Source organism: Lissotriton vulgaris, chromosome 3_1 (assembly GCF_964263255.1).
Source record: "Lissotriton vulgaris chromosome 3_1, aLisVul1.2, whole genome shotgun sequence".
Taxonomy (NCBI): Eukaryota; Metazoa; Chordata; class Amphibia; order Caudata; family Salamandridae; genus Lissotriton; species Lissotriton vulgaris.
In genome coordinates this window covers 1356417104-1356429072 of record NC_141689.1, presented here as the reverse complement: position 1 = coordinate 1356429072, position 11969 = coordinate 1356417104, and the positions used below count along the sequence as shown (strand labels likewise).

Here is an 11969-nt window from a genome sequence, read left to right as displayed (position 1 = left end):
CTCCGTGGTGATCTGCTTCTCTCTCTGGGCGGTTTCCTACGGGTTCCCTCTTCTTTCCTCCGGACCGGACTCCGCCGCTCAGGGGGATCTGGAGGCTCCGTGCTGGCCGCCCACGCCGATGCCGAAGGGGGAGAAGGAAAAGAGAGGCAAGTATCAGAATAGAGCCACAGATATGCAGGTTGAAACACAAGGTTGGGGGTAGTGAGGGGAACACGTAGTACAGTGATCTTGCTCTCGCTGTTTTAACTTCAAGGAGGAGGGCGAGTGCTCGTGTTTTCCCCCCTGGGGACGTCCCTCAGGTTCCTCCCTCCCCTGTCTGCTAGCTGTCGGGCTTTATCGGTGAACCACCCCAGGAAGCGTTTACGTACCTCCGTGAGCCGTACCCCTCCTGGCGTACGGCTGGGCGACGCGTGGTGTTGGCCTCCAGGCGTTCCCCGTTCTTCCTCTGGCTTCTCGGCGTCTCCTTCCTCCTGCACGGCTCGGTCCAAGCTGCTCTCGGAAATCCGCTCCCAGGTCCACTCCTGATCCGTCGACTCTCCTTCAGAGCGAGGGGTCTCGTCGATCCTCCTGATGCTGTTGCTCCGCTTGTCCTCGCTCTCTCCGCTTCCTCGTCCTTCTTCTCTCCGCTCCTCCATGCTGCTTTCTCGTCCTTCTTCTCTCCGCTCCTCCACGCTGCTTTCTCGTCCTTCTTCTCTCCGCTCCTCCACGCTGCTTCCCGCCACTCCGCTCCTCTCCACTCTGACCGCTCCTCCGGTGTATAGACACACCTGGGGCTGGGCGTTCTCCTCCTTTATCCACCTGGGAGACTCCGCCTCTTCTCTACCGCCGGGCTGGTTAAAGGGCCATGCGTCTTCCTCGTCACAACTGTAGGTGTCGGGGCTGTACCACTCCGAATACTGCGTGGGCTGTGGAAAGAAGAGGGGGGGGTCACATTGGGTCAGTTCGCGCCCTGTGGCGGTGCTCCCAAGGGGGACCCCGTTACAACATCCAAATGCAAAAACAACAGTTGATGGACTTCAGCCAGGATAGCTTGACTCCAGTGGTGTGGAGAGCATGGGACTCACGTCTGAGCATACCTGTCCCACTCGGGGTGACAAATGCAAAAACAACAGTTGATGGACAGAATGCAGACCAATGTCATACATTCACCCCAGTACAGAGATCTGGGCCTAAATCCATCGTTTTTTTGCTCACCACACCACCCCAGTTCAGACATGGCCATATGGAAATTAGCCTTGACCCTGTGCCTCATGGGAACAGTCCAGCCTGAACTGCCAAGCCATGTCTTCCCTGGAGTGGAATCAAGCATCCTAGGACCGATTTCTGGCTATCAGCCGTCTTTCGCCAGGATAGCTTGACTCCAGTGGCGTGGAGAGCACGGGACTCACGTCTGAGCATACCCGTCCCACTCGGGGTGACAAATGCAACAAGCATTGGAAATGCAATAGGGCTCGCATTAGGAAAGTTTGAGCTATTGGTCTTATACATTTTTTTTTTTATTTATGTGCTATTTTTTAAAATAGCTAAATTATTAGCTTTGTCATTTACAATGCCAATAGTTATAACTTTCGCAAATGTGACACCTATAGCATTTGTAATGCAACATGATTTGTATTTACGTGACTTAGATGTATTGATATTACAAATAACAATGGTTTTTAATTTTTTTAAATAATTAATACTTAAATAATTTATTTAAATTGTAATGGCAATAGCTTAAACTTTTGTAAATAATTTTTGTGAAGATTATGTTCAGTGTTTTTTATTGTGACGGAAATCCAAGAACAGAAGTGAAATATTAACATATTTTTGTGATTTGTAATAAAACGTGAAAGCTTGAAAACAGTTTGAAACATTGAAAGAACATATTTGAACCAGTGATGCTGTGGTTGCGCTGAGTGATGCTGTGGTTGCGCTGAGTGATGCTGTGGTGGTGCTGAGTGATGCTGTGGTTGCGCGGAGTGATGCTGTGGTTGCGCTGAGTGGTGTGTGCATCTGTGCATCAGTGGAGCTTAGTGGGTGCATTGGTGCAGCTGTGTGGTGGGTGCATTGGTGGAGCTTAGTTGGATCATCGGTGGAGCTGGGTGGTGGGTGCATCGGTGGAGCTGTGTGGTGGGTGCATCAGTGGAGCTGTGTGGTGGGTGCATCGGTCGAGCTGTGTCGGTGGAGCTGTGTGGTGGGTGCATCGGTGTCGTTGGGTGCATCAGCGGAGCCGTGTAGGTGGAGCTGTATGGTTGGTGCATCGTTTGTGCTGGGTGGTGGGTGCATCAGTGGAGCTGTGTGGTGGGTGCATCTGTGGTGCTGCACACAGACACTTTAGGAATGTTAACCAGTCATCTTCAGTCGTTTATTGCTGTAGTCCGGCATATAAAAAAGCAACAATGTTGCCCAAGATGAATAAACATCCCCCAGTGGAAAGATCTTTGTCCTGAGCAGGAAACAAAAAATGCACGGCCTGATGCACATAAGAGTTTTGCAGTCGTAAAATCTGTAATTTGGAAAATTACAGGCTTTATAGAGACACAGCCCTAAATCGCAATGTACTTAAGGTTCATTACAAGACGTAAATAAATGTCTTTGTGACTCACAATGCGTTCTTTGACACATAATATGGATTGATAGGAAAAGGTGGCATAAACTGGGCGTCCCTACTGATTCGAAAATCTTTAATAGGTGTTGGGTCCCCCCACAAAAACAGGGGGTGCCCATTCACAAAGTTGTCCCTGTCTGCGAGCGCCACTTGCATTTTTAAATGTGAGGGTGTGGGGACAGGGGGAAGCATGCAGGGGACCCCCAAATGCGCTTCACTTGACTCTCAGGGGCAGAGGCTGAAATCCATAAAATAAAAGAGAATTTTGCGACTGTGACTGCAGGGACGGGGTATGCTGTCCCTCGCAGGCCTCCGTCCCGCCCAGCCCTTTCAGTAGGGTTCAGACTCAATCTGCTGGTGTTGCTGCTTTGGGATTCCGGTTTGCAAACCTGTTGGCAGCTGTGCAAGGCCTTGTTGCACGTCGTCTTGGGCGGGGCCCCACTCGCTGAAGTTTAAACCACCGCCGAGTGAGGCACATGAAATGAGATCTGCTGTTTTACACTGGTTTTAAACTGAAAGAGGTGCCACATAATTATAGCATAATTTTACTTTCTTTGCTGCATAAACAAGTCAACTCTGCCACATAGAAAGACAGAAAGAGAGAGAAAGGGGGAGGGAGAGAGGGAGGGGGGGGGAGAGAAAGATGGGGGAAAGAAAGAGAGCGAGAGAGAGTGAGAGAGAGGGGAAAGAGAAAGAGATGGAGAGAGAGAGAGAGAGAGAGAGAGAGAGAGAGAAAGGAAAGAGAGAAAGGAGAGAGAGAGAGAGAAAGGAGAGAGAGAGGAGAGAGAGAGGGCGGATTGCCCCCGCCAGGCTGGCGGGAGAGAGAGAGAGGAGAGAGAGAGATGGAAAGAGAAAGGAGAGAGAGGGAGAGAAAGGAGAGACAGAGAGAGAGAGAGCGCGAATGCGCCCTGGTGGGAGCTGCAGCCTTCGCACTATTTCCAAAGAATCTCGTAATGTCATTTTAATTTTCTTCCCTATCTATAGTGTTATTTTGAGTATTTTCCTCGTTTTTTCTATTCCGGTATTTTTAGCTGGGAATATTTTTCTATTCGTGGAGGAAGAAAGAGCTGGCTGGGATGGGTGGGGGCAGGGCGGTGAGGAGAGATGGGGAGGGAAGTGGAGAGACCGGAGGAAGAGGAGGATGAGGGAGCGTGAAAGGAAGAGAGTCGACGAGCGAGAAGCAGACAGACAGACGGAGCGGAGATGGGAGAGAGGAGGGGTGAACACGAGAGGAGACAGAGGGGTGGACGCGGGTTCAAAGGGGGGGGGGCGAGTGGACAGACCCAGGAGGTGGACACTGGAGAGAGCGGGAAAGAAAGGGGGAGAAAGGACAGAGCGAGAGAGAAAAGATGGAACGGATAGGGTGGGGGGGGAGACCCCATAAATGAGTGACGCAGTTATTCTCAGTGCCTTCACGTCCCCACGGCTGTGGGTGCGAGCGAGGTGTGTCAGTGTCTCCTTTTCTGGCCTTCTCATCCCGCCCCACCTTCAGCCTCTCATCAGTCAGAGCGGGGCATTAACCCCGCATTAAAGCCTCAGGCGGCACAGGCCTTGAATGTAGTGCGCACTCAAAACGTGATTTACCAAAATAATCTGTGGAGAGAAAAATGCGTGAAAAGATAAATTTGTATAAATAGAAGAGAGAAAATGATTCATTGTGGCGTGAACTTAGAAGAGTGCGGAAGTAGGTACTGAACGCCAGTGGTGTAAAAGGGCGTCAGAGAACAGCCGGAGCTGCAGACCGGGGGCAATGGATACTGGGTGTGCTCGAGGGTACAGAGTGCGTCGTTACAAGCAGCGGGACGAGAAGTAGGTTAAAGGTGGGGAGAGTAAGTGGGCACAGCCATTTATAACAAAATAATAAACATTGATTAAAATAAAAGGAGACACAACCTGGCGGCCGTGAAACTGAAAGTACGGCCGCCAGGCCGTGAATAATTAGGGGATGAGAAATGCGCTGGGAGGAGATATGCAGAGCGCACACTGAGAAGCTTGTGGGAGGGAGGCTGGGCTGCCTTTGATGTGGTAATGCGAGGCAGGCAGGCAGGCGGCTGGTGGCATTATGCATGCGCTTTTTAGGGCTTGGGCTTTCGCTTGCTCAATGACCTAAAAAGCACATGCACTGCATGGAATAGCCAGTGGAATCGCCAGTGGTTAAACTCTGGATAAGCCACTATGGAGCTTCGCCAGCTATGCGCAAGCGCTTCAGCAGGCGAGCCCTAAAAACAACAGTTGATGGATAGAATGCAGACCAATGTCATACATTCACCCCAGTACAGAGATCTGGGCCTAAATCCATCGTTTTTTTGCTCACCACACCACCCCAGTTCAGACATGGCCATATGCAAATCAGCCTTGACCCTGTGCCTCATGGGAACAGTCCAGCCCGAACTGCCAAGTTATGTCTTCCCTGGACCGGAATCAAGCATCCTAGGACCGGTTTCTGGCTATCAGCCGTCTTCAGCCAGGATAGCTTGACTCCAGTGGCATGGAGAGCACGGGACTCACGTCTGAGCATACCCGTCCCACTAGGAGTGACAACTGCAAAAACAACAGTTGATGGACAGAATGCAGACCAATGTCATACATTCACCCCAGTACAGAGATCTGGGCCTAAATCCATCGTTTTTTTGCTCACCACACCACCCCAGTTCAGACATGGCCATATGGAAATTAGCCTTGACCCTGTGCCTCATGGGAACAGTCCAGCCTGAACTGCCAAGCCATGTCTTTCCTGGACCGGAAACAAGCATCCTAGGACCGGTTTCTGGCTATCAGCTGTCTTCAGCCAGGATAGCTTGACTCCAGTGGCGTGGAGAGCACAGGACTCACGCCTGAGAATATCCGTCCCACTCGGGGTGACAAATGCAAAAACAACAGTTGAAGGACATCCAAGAAATGAAAATGGGATTATGAAAATAAAGAAGAAGATAATTTGAATTGTTACTATTTTGTTATGTTTCGTCTTGTTTGGTTTTTTTAACTACTCATCGCCTTTAGTACTCTACTCCAAGAGAGCTTGGGTCACGAATTGTCGTTTGAAGAGACGTGAATTGAAGATTGCAGGTGCAATTATTTTTCTTGTCTTCTTTTTAATAATGATTGAAAAAATATGAAAGTTATAGTGCACTATATTGGGCATGTGTAAAGTGCGTCCTTGTGTTCAAACAGGATCTGCTTGATGTTGTGACATCTTTTAGATCTTGCCAGCGGGTTTTGTCCTAATCTAGCTTTGCTAGAAGCAGAGCCGCTCTATAATCTTTCCTTGCGACTTTGGTGGCAGAGCAATTCTTAGCTCTGATGGCTGCTGCTAAAGCCTTTCTCTTTAGTCTGCAGTGCTTGGTATACCATGACTGCCTGCTCCTTGATTGTGCGACGGACTTAATAGTCCTCCTGGGTGCTTGAAAGTGTGCACTAATATGTTCTATTGTGCTCAAATGGATATTAGGAACACCAGTGAGCCTAACTGCAGTTGTTGTTGCTTCCCATAGCTCGATGGTGTTTTTGTTCAGTACTTGCCTAATGGCCTCTAGGTTTTCATCTTGTATAACAAACTTTTGCCATTTAAGGGCTCTTCTAGAGTCTCTTTGGTCACAGATAGCATGTGGGTACTCAATGGAGGGCAGGAGGATGCCTATAGGGGCTTCATGGACACGCAGAGTGGGTTATGATCACTATCAGTTGTGCTCCGCACCGCCATGTCTGTTACAAGCCCCCAAAGTCTTACGTCTAGTAAGACGTAGTCAATACGAGACGGGCAGCCAACTCTATTATAGGTGTTAGCCCCCTTGGCATCTTATTTGGTCCTGCCATTCACTGCCCTCAAACCGAATTCCATATTAAGAGCATTACGTTGAATTGCTATCTTTGACCATCTCTTTACTGGAGATACACTTAGCGGGGGGACGACCCATTTTCTATCATCTTCCTCTGTCCCAAGTATGTCCTCTGTGCTGAGAGACTCAAAAGTACAATTAATATCTCCTGCAACCACAACTCTGTAGTGGGCCAAGCAGCTAGACAGACCTTGTTCTAATAGTGTAACGATAGGTGAAGGTTTGCCCCCTGCGGTACCCCTTGTATAAACATTGAATAAATCCATTGTTTCGATCCCCTTTGGACCCTTGATTGTGAGCCTCATAATATCTGGACTCAAACTTTGGTGTTTGGAAATTCTGCAATTCAGAGCGATGTTAACCCATATGATCAGCCCTCCCGATGGACGACCCTTCCCTGTGGTAGCCGGTGTATGATAACAAATATAGCCCGTCTTATGTAAAGGAACCACGCTCTACGTTTCCTGGAAAACCCAGATGTCATAGCCCTCTACTAGATCATTCCAGTGGGGCAATGACAATTTGCTGCTAAGGCCAGCAACGTTCCAGGAAATTCTTTTTAGCTGTTACCCCCTATATGCTGATTCTGGATAGCATCTCACTTTACTTGAAGGGCATGGTGAAGACACAGACTTTATTGTGCTAAATCGCACATTGGCTTCTCGCGAAGTCTAGCTGTTAGCGATATTTGCACCAGAATATTGTGCTTTCTAGGAGGGTAAGATGGGTTGACCATGCCAAAAAGTCCTCATTAGGCGATTGTATCGTGGCCTGCTTAAAAGATCCAGGGCTAGTTCAATCCCTGCTACAACACTTGCATTATGTAACCATATCTAGTAAGAAAATAATAGTTCAACCACTTGGTTTTTTCTAGAAACCCCCACCCGTCAGTTCTTTCAACCATTCCAAATCCCAGTGTTTACAAGGTTTACCAACACAGTTCCACATGCCCCGAACATCACTTTAATTAGCCTTTTTAACCGCTTTGTGTCTTTGAGTGATTTGAGTTCCATAGAGTGTCTTCCTCTTGGCACGAGGCCAAAATATTTAGAAGGTACCTAGGGGATCCTGCCGATGTTAGCTCAGTGGTGCTGCCACAGGCTATGCATCCCAATGCTGCCTCCACCTTCCTGAACACTGGTCCAGACCCAAATGCTTCCGCAAAAGCCTTGTCCTTGTTGTCTTGGAACATCGTAGGGTCTCGTACCAAGTTACAAAATCCGGATTGGATAAGCTTTATCTCAACTTTTTAGATCATCTGTATGCAGGAAAAGGTGATGATAGAACCCTTCCACATCAACTTTACTACACCCTATTCCAACCAGCTCTTCCATCTACAGCTGGGCAACTGAGGGGAGGCTTTGCTATTTTTGTCTCCATCTAGATATCGGACATTCGTATCTCACCAGAATGGTCGTTATCTCATTTTCTGGTTTCTTTAATATTTTTTTCTATGGATTTTGACATTTTCTTAATTAATTTCTATAATCCTTGTTTTTAACCAATATACAGCTAACATTATTGATGATTTGGCTAATTACTTGGAGAACTTCCACTTGATGCTAAACAGGACAGTTATAATGATGTGGGTGGGGGACTTCAATACCACATTATGCCAATTTGATGACCCCCACTTGTGTGACTTTTCTGATGGTTGGGCAGTTTCACTTTAGACATACACTTTTTGGCGATGACCCTAAAGTTTAAGGGGCTTATTTACAAGCCCCTTGCGCCGCTGGGGCGTCTTTTTTTTTTGACAACAGATTTGATTGATTTTCCATAGTACCAGATGGTCGAAGCCCAGCAAGCAAAGTGCATTTGAAATACGTACTGCAAGATTTCTAGGTTCGGTAAATTACCCACCTCTAAGGTCTGTGGAACATCAGACCAAAGAAAGCGGCCTGCCCACCGCCCCCCAAGCGCACACCACACATACTTTAGAAACATTATATGCATATATTGTAGAGAATCCTGTCTACGTCTTGGTAGCACCAACACTTTAAACCGGTAAATCATTCACCACCAGCCATTCTATAGGGTCCCGGGTGGCTGACTGCACCATTAAGGACAAATCAATACCCCTGGATTTGGCTTACCTAGCCCAGATCTTCTCATTCTTCTGCGGGCAACCCCTCGCCTGAAACACAGCAACCTCCGCCGACATGCACCTATCCATAGCCGTTTTCCAGGTAGTTATGGTGCGTCACTTTTTATGTGGGGAACAAGTGAGGCACAGGCGGTGCAAGGGGATTGTAAATAAGCCCCTTAGGGCCATATGTATCTAGCCAATTTGCATTCGCGTTTGCGAATGCGAATTTGCTAAATGGTATTTATTAAGGAAAATCTGGTGCAAAATAAGGAATCGCAAAATTTGCGATTCCCTATTTTGCAATTGCATTTAAGGAATCGCAAGTGTTGCGATTCCTTAAATGCAATGTATGAAGCAAAACAAATTAGCAAATTGTCCATAAGGAATAGTAAATTATCACCAACTTCAAGTTGGTGGTAAGTTGCGAATTCCTTGAAAAATGCACATTTTTGCATTTTTCAAAATGCCATGTGACGCACATACATGCCCTTAGGGCATGTATATGCGCCACATGTGCACCCATGCTTATTTCAGGGGTGCAACGGGGTGTCCTTTGGACACCCCTGCACCCTTGAAATTATTCTCAATTTGCAATTCTCAAATTGCGAATCGCAAATTGAGAATAACTTCCCATTCTTTCTTATGGGCCTCCTGGCCCATAGAAATGAATGGGAAAGTATTCATTAATTGCGATTCACAATTTGCTAATCGTACTTGAGGAATACTAAGAATTCGCAAAAAAATTTCGAATTTGTATATACATCCCAATTTGCGATTCTGAAATAGCGATTTCTAAAAAAATCGCTAGTTCAGAATCGCAAATCAGGTTGATGATACATATGGCCCTTAGTTCTGTAGAACCGGCATTTTGGAGACCCCTCCCCCACTAGGAGAGTCAAAGCCAGAGGTGCAGGGGACACCTAGAATCTACGGGTTCTTCTCGCTTAAATCATATATTACCAAAGAGACCAGGACATCCAGCCGTGGAGGGAAGTAAGTTATTTATTAGCTCGAGCCAAGGACAGGGTCCCAGAACGGTACAAAGACAATTCTACGGAGACTGCTGCTTCAATCCGCAGCGCACACATACTTATTGCGCTAGCCACGCCCATTTGCACAATACATAGTTCCACATTTTGATAAGTTCCTCATCTGACAAGTTCTTCGTCAATCTTATGGTGCAATCGTGGCCAGGGGACATCTGTCTCTGATTGCACAATGTACACAGCCTTGGGCTTCCTTGCTCAATTGTGTGGTCACAGGGCGCAGCCTCATGCTTCCTTGATTAGATGTTGTGGTCACGGGGCATAGCCTCATGCTTCCTTGACCAGATGGTGTGGTCACAGGGCACAGGAGTTGGTCGGTACAGGCTGAGTTACCAACAATGGACAGGATGCGGCTAAGTCTCTGACACAACTGGGGGGGGGGGGGTGAGGCACACAGGCAGCTTCTCGGAATCGGATTGACCACAAGGAGGAAGGAGGGTTGTACAAGTGTCAACAGGGACGTGGAAAGCAATTCTACACCAGGTTGCCGAGAGCATGGCAACACAAAATAGAGTCTTGTCGGTCATTTTAATTACAGTTCAACAGTTCTTAAAGATTTAACTCTCACATGCGCCAGTTTGCTTGGGGAATGTCAAAGTCTCCCCACTTTAATAGGAACTGGCTTGGGCAGTACAATTGACTTTATAGTAATATCCTATGAAGTTTTACATCTTAGACCGGATTTTCAAATGATGCCGAAATGTTTCAGTGACCACAAGCCTCTGTTGATCTCATTAAATTACAATATAAAAAAAGGTCGACGGGTGGGAGGGGGTGGGGCTGGACATGCCAAGAGCTTTTACTCTAAATAAGAAAAGTGGTTAAGATTGAAGTGGGGAAAAATCGACAAAACAGCATTCATGACAACATAGTTAAAGAAAATATGAATTCAGTTTTGGCCTGTGTGTTAAATAATATAAATCCTTCTTTACTCTTTTTTTTGGGGGGGAATTTAATTTTTATTGCAGGTTCATAATAAGTCGGTGGCAAACACTCAGATACTTCAAACAAGTGTTATCAATGGTAGATCTCACTGTCAGTAGATGGATACACGGCCATTCAGCCCACACCCCGGAGGTTGGGCGGCAAGTTTTGGTAGAACGCATAAGGTATATCCAATATACATTTCTGAGCATCTAGGTGGTGTTCTAAGTCCCTGCATTTTTCTCTTTCGTTGAGACCCCCCCTCCCCCAATAACCGTAAAACATATGGTATTTTCGTCCCTTGAAATACTTACAAATCCACTGCAGCAGTCACACCGTCTCACCCACTCCCCCTCTCGCCCGCGCCAAGAACATATTCCATAGTCCTGAGTCACAAATCGCAGACACCCTATGATAGTCCATTAGTACAGTAGTGAGCGTCACCCTCTCAGTGCCAGAGTCCCATTCAAACTGGTGACCTAACCCAAGCTCATCCAGGAAGGCTCACCCTCCCAGCCCCCCATCCAGCCCATGGTAATGCCTCCACTTAGACCACACTCTACGGAATTTTTTGGGACATCCTCTGGCCTTATAAGTTACCCTTTCGGCTGCCATGTAGAGATCAAGCCCTGTCCTCCATTCCTCCAGGACTGGGGGTTCTGGCACCCCCCAGTGCTTTGCAATGTCTCTTTTCGCCACGACCAATGCCAGAGCCAGAAATATAAGAAGGGGTCGTGTCAGATCAACCTCGTTGGTCATGCCCAACAGTGCTAGCTTAGGATCTTGTATGAGCGGGGCCCCGAGGACCTCCTCCAATTCCTTGAACACCTGGGTCCAATATGCTTGTATAATACTGCACGACCATATCGTGTGGTAGAAATCCCCCACCCCTTGATGGCATCTAAGACAACTTGGGTCTTCCACTTTTCCCATTCTACACAGCCTCTGCCTGTCATAGTAAGTTCTATGGAGTACATTGAACTGGATCAGTCGCAGCCGGGACTTGATTGCTACCTTTCGGGGATGCATCAGTACCATGTCCCAATCCAGATCCTCCATCTCGCCTACATCTGCCTCCCAGGTAGCCCTGAGCTTAGCCAGATCCCCCAGCATATGTTTGGTTAACGTTTTATACGTCAGGGAGACCGCCTGTCTCGATATCTGCTCTTGAAGGAGCCTCCCCTCAAGAGGTGCATATTCAGGGATTTCTGAGAGTGCAATGTTTTGGGCCTTCCAGGCGTGTCGTAGTTGTATATATTTAAACTGTTGTGTGTCATGCAGCCCGAATTCTGACTGTAGGACCAGGAACAATTTGAGCCCCCCCTTGGCAATGACATCCCCCTATAGTAGAGATGCCAATGTCGTCCCATCTTCGAAAACCGCGCAGTTTGTGTAGTTCCGCCAGCAACCGGCAATGCCACAATGGCGTCTGTCGTGTGGGTTTCTTATCCCATCCCATGCGACGGTTGGCCTTCGTCCATGGG

General features: G+C 47.6%; 1 protein-coding gene across 1 annotated transcript in view; it reads left to right on the top strand.

The window, feature by feature from the left end:
• The window catches only part of LOC147727885 (neuronal acetylcholine receptor subunit alpha-7-like), a 1417517-nt gene that overhangs the window by 493082 nt on the left and 912466 nt on the right, over positions 1-11969 (top strand). The window lies entirely within an intron of this gene.